Raw genomic sequence first — 7900 nt, 5'->3', positions numbered from 1 at the left:
ACTACTGTTAATGCTATTTGTGTATTTAAATCGGCATTAAAAACGAGGGGCGAAACAGTTATAAAAATGAAAATTGACAAAAAGCATTTATCTCTTATGTCAGCGGATAAATTATATGCTACCGCTACTAAGAAAAATAAAAGTAGTTTAAGGTTACATGCTGCAGATACTGACGTAGCTGGCCCCTCATCTCATAAATAGTAAATTTATTAAAGACATTACGCTTGTAAAAAGCATCTTGTCTGTCTAACAGACACCATACTTGTAAGAAGCAAGAATATAAAAAATATCTTGTCCTGTATAACAGACACCATACTTGCAGAAAGCAAGAATATGAAAAACATGTTGTGTGTGTGTGTGTGTGTGTGTGTGTGTGTGTGTGTCTGTCTGTCTGTCTGTCTGTCTGTCTGTCTAACAGACACCATACTTGTAAAATATAATACAATGCAATGTGGTATAATAGGGCTCCAAGCGAAGGTCCACATAAAAAACCTAACGCGCCATTGGTGATACCTCATGGGTGGTGTGGAAAATCGGCACTCATTATTTTTCTTAATTTCATATTTTAAATATATAAAAAAATTAATTATATTTAATATATTACAAAACGTGTGTGTATGTGTGTGTATACATATATATGTAATATATATATTATAAATATAATATATTATACGTTTATGTATGTACATATTTATATATATTTGTAACAAAAATATAAAACACAAAGAAAAGCTGTGAGAGAGAAACATATTGAGATATCGAAGAGCAAGCAGCGTCCCGCGTCGCCCGTCGCTTTCGTTGCCTGCTTGGTAAGAAGGAGACAGAAAACTGTATTCTGTCCTCTTCTTCTATCCGAAGCTCGCCGAAGCGCCGAGCTCACACGTACGCTTACGCTCACATCTCCGTTACCCTCTCCACTACGCGTGGCATATTGCTTGCGGAGACAATCTTGCATCCCTGCCTCTGGGCCGGCCCAGAGGTGTCTGGTAGCAGATTTCCACCTCCTCTGCCAAAGGAAAGAAAAAAAAACATGCAATATATGCAACAATTTGTTATTATTGAGAAGGTATAACATTGCAATTATATTATTTATATATGTATACATATATAATTTTAATTAAAATTATCTATCTTTATATATATATATATTGCGACGTCTTTTTATTTTTAATTTTTCGATCCTCCTCGGGTGTTGGAGAGGAGGATGTTAATGGGGAGCGAAAACGCCGTCAAAAAAGAGACACAAGGTGGATAGAGATACTCGCGCTCGGAGGAACTCAGATGGAGGGTGTTCTCGCGCGAGCCGCGGCGGAGCGAAGGCCGTCTCGAGTTCTCGAAGTTGGGCGCCAGATACGGTCTTCCACGTATCAATTCGCAAAATCGTCAGAATAACGCGAAGAACGTTAGCCTGTTTCGCCACGGGCCGACTAGCTCACCTAACGGTAGAGGGGCAGGGTCCGTTGAAAAGGATCTAGCATTATTTTATGCGAAGCTGTCGGTGATTACGAAAATTGACGAACACAACGGAATTTAACACACACGAGAAACGAACACTCAAATAAATTACGCGAATTTAATATAAAAGAGAATGTAACAAATTTATTTAAATAAAAGAAATATAATACAAAAGAATATAAAGTGAAAGAAATAACAAGTTCTAGAAAGAAATAGTAATAATGACATAAATTAGCGAGACTGAATTAACGAAATATAACTGAGTTTAACATAAATGCGAAAATTTGAAATAACGTACAACAGATCGACAGCGGTGATAACAATAGCAATACGAAATCGAGATCATAAGACAGCGGAGATATTTATCGTCCTCCAGGCCCGTTTTTATGGCCGGACTTTGCGAAACCGAACGGCGTTTCGAGAGCGTAACGGAAATTTCGACAATCTCCTCGAGGACGCATTTAACAGATCTATTCCCTTTGTTACTCGCTCTTTTAATCGACAGCACTATGTTTGAAATGAGGCTTAATAATTGAGCGATAGTAATCAAGCGATTTGCGAAGACGAAAAATCTCGCTTGCTACGAGCAAGATCGATTCGCTCGGAATTCGATAGCCGTCGGACGCCGCTTCGCCTCTTTTCGGCGTAACGCTTTCTATCTACGCGAAACCCTCGAATTTCGACACTTTCTTAATCTATTATGCACCGCGACACACTCCAACGTACGACAAATACCGCGCAATAAATGCAATTCGTACAAGTATCAAGAGCGACAAGGACAGCACGACATTTGCCACGTCGTCACACGCACACGATCACACGCTCACATACACGCTAATACTGTTGCTCGCGCTGTCGTCTCTCACGGGGGCCCGTGGTCTCGTTTTGCGGCTGGACCCCCCCGTTCGACATTCGCGAGCTGTTTCACTAAAGGGATTTAATTAAGGACGGGAATCATAAGAACAACGAAAGAAAACTCCTCGCTACCTATTTATTGTGTTAAGGTGCGATACAGGGATTTCAAACCGGACGACAGCAGAACGGCAACATATTTCCCGGCAAAACCCTTAGCAGGAAAGTAAGAAAAGTAAGAAAAGGGGAATCCGGACGACAGCCTTTAATACGGTCCCTGACGGGGATTACGCCTTGCCTGGCGGCCTCTCGGTGGATCCGGTCCTTGGTGGCCCCTGCCTCGGATATACGGGCCTTGAGCCAACCATCCCGGGCGACAATATGGGCAGGTCCTCACCGTGCAGCCCCGGGTGCCACACCGGAAGCAGTACTCTCCCGTTATCCTCCGGGAGCATTCCCGGGCATAATGGGCGCTGGAACCACAGTTCCAACACCCGTCCGTTAGGTCCGGACTCTCGGGCGGACATGGCCCGGCGGGAGGCACTGGCCAGTCCGAGGGGGCTGGCGAAGACCGCTGTGTGCGGGAGCTGTCCCACGGAGATTCGTGGACTGGGGCTTCCCCGAACATGGACGCGGAGTTCGACTCCGGATCCGACTCCTCCGGTCCGGCTCGGGCTGCAGCCTCGCGCCCTGTTGCGTCAGCCGTCTCTGTAGTCGCGTCCTGTGTCGACACGACAGCCTGTATCGCGGCCTCCTCCTGGGCCGGGAATTCCCGCACTATAGCGCCGCAAGTGGTGACGCGCTCCTCAAATATCCTCCGGAGCTCGTCGGCCATCTCCGTCCAGAAGCCGGGGCGCGCCTCGTCGACAGCGTCGAGAATGTCGCGATATCTATCGCGAAATTCGCGCGACATTCTTCGGAGGTTAGTTCTCTCTTTTTTTTTTTTTTCAATTGCCTGGAGAATTAGGGGGAACATGATATGGCTTCAAATCTTTAATATGCACCTTGCCTATCGATCTATTAGCGCAGTCTTTTAATTCGTACACTACCGGCGACAATATTTTCGCGATAGTAAACGGACCGTGATATTTAGTCGCTAATTTAGCCGAAATATTCTGAGCGGCTGACGACAACACGGGCTGCCGCTTTAGAACTTGCTCGCCAATCGCAAAACGATGATCTCGTCTTCGCAAATTATAATAATGCGCCTGTTTATTATGCGCGGCCTCTAAGTTCTCTACTACCCAATCTCGCAAAGCCTGAATTCTTTCCATGCGCTCTTTCCAAGTCTCGGGATTCGCTTCCGCGACTTCGACAGCTGACTCGTGTCTCCCACGCACGGTGTTAACCGGCTGGGGTTCCCTACCGAAATTTAAGAACGCCGGAGTAGCCTGTAAGGAGGTACGCCGTGTTGTATGCGAATCTGAACTCAGCCAAGTGAATATCCCATTCGCGATGATCGTTTTCGAGAAACGCCGTAATCATAGTTTTCAGTATCCTATTGACACGTTCTACCGGATTTGCCTGAGGATGATACGGAGGTACGGTAGTGTGAACAATGCCATATTCTTCCGCAAACGCCTGTAATTCGCGGTTGATGAATTCAGTGTCGTTGTCCGTCAACAGTATCCGCGGCGCGCCCCAACGGTTAACGATTAATTCATTTAAAAGCTCGCGAATCTTTTTGCCCGTTGCTTTCCGGAGCGGGCTACATTCAATCCATTTGGTGAATAGGTCTTGGATTACCAGAATATACGCGTTACCGTTTTTGCTCGGCGGAAAAGGACCCATAATATCCGCCGCTACTACCGTCCACGGAGTTTCGACAGCTCGGCGTCCCATTAAACCCATCGGCACATTCTGTTCCACCTTTGTCCTCTGACAAACGTCACAATGTCTGACATAATCCGCTACCCCACGAAACATACGCGGCCAGAAATACCGAGTCGCTACTCGCTGATATGTTTTCTCGACTCCTAAGTGACCTGATTGTGGAACATCGTGAGCCTCCCTAATAACGTTCGCGCGCGCTTCTTTAGGAAGTACTAGTTTCCATTGCTCGAGATCGTCGACAACTTGAGAAACGACAGCGTTCGGAAAATACAGCTGATCGTTTTCGATTTTCCAACCCGAATTCTTACGCGGATTAGTTTCCACGTCTCGAACGCGTGCATCATACCAAGTGTCTCCGGTAATCGCAACAGCACATAATTCGTCGGTAGTCTCATACATGCGCGACAACGCGTCTGGAACATGATGTAACGCTCCTTTCCGGTGCTCGATCGCGTAGTCATATTCCAACAATTCGAGAGCCCATCGCGCTAATCGACCTGTGGGGTTCTTTAAATTATGTAACCAGCGTAAGCTGCTATGGTCCGTGATGACTTTAAAAGTATACCCCTCGAGATACGGTCTAAACTTTTTAATCGACCAAACGACAGCCAAACATTCTTGCTCGGTCGTAGAGTATTTCTTTTCGGCCTCCGACAGCGCTCTACTCGCGAACGCGATGACGTGTTCTACGCCTTCCGTTTCTTGGGTCAATACCGCTCCCAAACCGACCGAACTCGCATCCGTTTGTAAAACAAACGGCAATTCAAAATTCGGACACGACAGCGTAGGCGGTGACGTGATGCACGATTTAATAGAATCAAACGCAGCTTTTTGCTCATCTCCCCACTCCCAAGAGAAACCCTTCCGGAGGAGACGAGTTAGCGGTTCTAAGCGCGTCGCACACTGCGGTATAAATCGGCGATACCAAGACGCCATCCCTATAAATCGTCGCAATTGCTTTAAGTTTTTCGGTGGCGGATATTCGACAATCGGCGCGGTTTTATCAGGGTCAACCTTGAGCCCTTCCTGTTGTATCAGGAACCCAAGATATTTCACTTGTGACCGACAGAATTTACTCTTCTCAGGATTTATTGTAAGGCCTGCCTCTCTTATCCGATCTAGTACGCGTTTCAACCAACTCAAATGTTCTTCAAAAGTACGGGTTACGACAACGATATCATCTAAATAAGCGAAAGCATGCGGTTCCATTTCAGGACCTATAAGCCGATCAAGTAAACGCTGAAATGTCGCGGGGGCACCGGTGAGACCATACGGCATTCGAGTAAAATGAAACAACCCCTTCCCCGGTACCGTAAACGCCGTTAACTCGCGACTATTTCTCTCGAGCGGAATCTGAAAATAGGCCTGACTTAGATCGATAGTCGAAATATAACTAGCCGATCGTAACTTATCGAGAATTGCGTTCATATACGGTAATGGATACGCATCCTTTTTCGAAACGCTGTTTAATTTTCGAAAATCCAGACAAAATCGATAGCTTCCATTAGGTTTCTTAATCATTACGATCGGACTAGACCATTCGCTTTTAGATGGTTCTATAATCCCCGCCGCTAACATTTTATCTACTTCCGCGTAAATCGCTTCCTGAATTTTTGGCGAAACGGGATAATACCTCTGTTTAATCGGAGCATGTCTGCCGACATCAATTTTGTGCTCCGTCAAACTAGTCGCTCCCGGTTTATTCGGATCGCCTACGATATGACCCTCTAAGAATTTTTCCAATCGCTGGCTTTCGCGCGACGACAACTCACTCAAACCGCAGCAAATAAGCGGATCAGATTTCGACAGCCGAGCCCGTTGTGTTTTGTGAACACGGGTCGTTTCCGCGGGAAGACTAATTTCTCGCGGGCCGTCATCCGACTTTCGGTCTGCTAATTTCGCGATTTCGGACACGAAATAATTACTTGATTCACGACTAGCCGAATTCTCGATCAAATTTAAGTGAAAAATGGGGTCCACTGGCTGGTTCTCGAAACGATACACAATGGCGGGTTCATCCTCAAAGTACCATTCTTGGCGTGGAAAATTGACCACCATACCAAATAGCCCCAAAAAATCAAGCCCAAATATGCATGATATTGCTAATGACGGCAAGGCATACGCTCTCACAGAAAGCGTCCTATTACACAATGTAAACGGAATATCCACCTCCCCCCTAACGCGTGTCGTTTGGCCGGTCGCCGTAACCACTCGTCGGCCATCTGACTTTCGAAATTTTAATTTCAGTCTGTTCACTAATTCGACAACGCTAGAACCTACGAAAGTTCGAGTCGAACCACAATCCACTAGAGCGCTAATCTCGTTTCCTAATAATTTAACACGAATAAATAACATCGACGAAATGTCACGACAACCAAAAGCACTGAACGAAAATTCACGAGAACAATTAACGACACGAAAAGGGGGTTGGGTTTGAATAGGAGTCGGTCCCCCCTATTATTCGACTCCTTTATTCTTTTCCCGAACAGTCGGGACACGTTCGTAACGTTACTTCCGCTCGACCGCAACGATAGCAATGTAGTCGCGGAGCGGCTGAACAATTTCGCGAAAGATGACCGACACCATCACAATTCCAACATTTTAATGCAGAATTTCGCGAAGCAGTTGATTCTACGGCCGTCGTCCCTGAAGACGACAAACTTGTCTGAGCGGCCTCCGTTCCGGTCGCGGCTCGAGTTGCGCGATTTTTGTTTTTCCTCTCCCTGCGAGAGGCGGATCTCGTTTCCGATTCCGCATTAGGAGTACTCAATGCGGCCAGCGTTTCCCGGTCTCGGGTAGACTGTTTCGTATTGCGCGGTGCGTGGTACGCGAGATCCGGAAACAGAGATTTCTCCGGAGTCGGGGGAGCCCGATAGCGTTGCGACAGCTGATACCGATATACAAAATAGCGATGGGCAACCTCACCGATACTCGCTCCCGTTGACAGGGGATGATCCTCGGTCTCGTCCTCTCGACAACCTCGGCTGCGACACACAAAACGACAACGACAATATACGTTTCGCAAAACGACTACAAGCTGAGAGCGCCCGCACCAGAGTGATTCCCTGGATCTCGCGATCCAGGGTCGATAGCGGCGTCAATTCTGCGCGCAGGATTAGCGGCCAATAGCGCCGCGACACGCGAGGTATTACTGCGCCCCGCGACAACGCCGTATCGGGGGTCGTAACGGCCCCGATAATTTAAAAATGCTGACTTTCGGCAATCCTGTTATCCATGATCGTCCGGAGGTAGATTTTCCGTCCTCCCTCCTCTGAGGGTGGCGCCGATCCGGCCCGGTTATTTCAACCCACAAGACAGCTGATTTCCTTCCTTTATTTGAAGGGGGCGATCTCCACCCGAGACTCTGTTCCTCCGGCGTTGTCGTATCGGCTGTCGTAATGATTCCTCTTGGGCCTCTTCTGGTTTCCCTCCGGCGGGTTGCCCGACGTACAAAAATGATACAAAAAAAATAATTAATACTAGCGCGAAAAAGGATAATGGCTCGTCTCTCCGGAGATTTCGACACGGCTCTCGCAATCTTTTTCTGGCGCGGCCGCTCGGCTCGCGCCCCGTGAAGATTTCCGGGGCGGATGGACGCGCGTCGGGACGGCAACGTCACACCATATATATATATATATATATATATATATATATATACAGGGTGACCCATTTTAACTTAGGCAGCCAAATAACTCGAAAAATAAGCAAGATAGAGAAAAATGTTTTAGACAAAAGTTGTATGGTTTCGAGGGGGCCATAA

Source organism: Camponotus vicinus, unplaced genomic scaffold, assembly GCF_025532165.1.
Source record: "Camponotus vicinus isolate PSW18456_S1 unplaced genomic scaffold, iyCamVici1.0 SCAF_2, whole genome shotgun sequence".
Taxonomy (NCBI): domain Eukaryota; kingdom Metazoa; phylum Arthropoda; class Insecta; order Hymenoptera; family Formicidae; genus Camponotus; species Camponotus vicinus.
The sequence above is the reverse complement of the archived record's forward strand: the minus strand, read 5'-3'. Positions refer to the sequence as shown.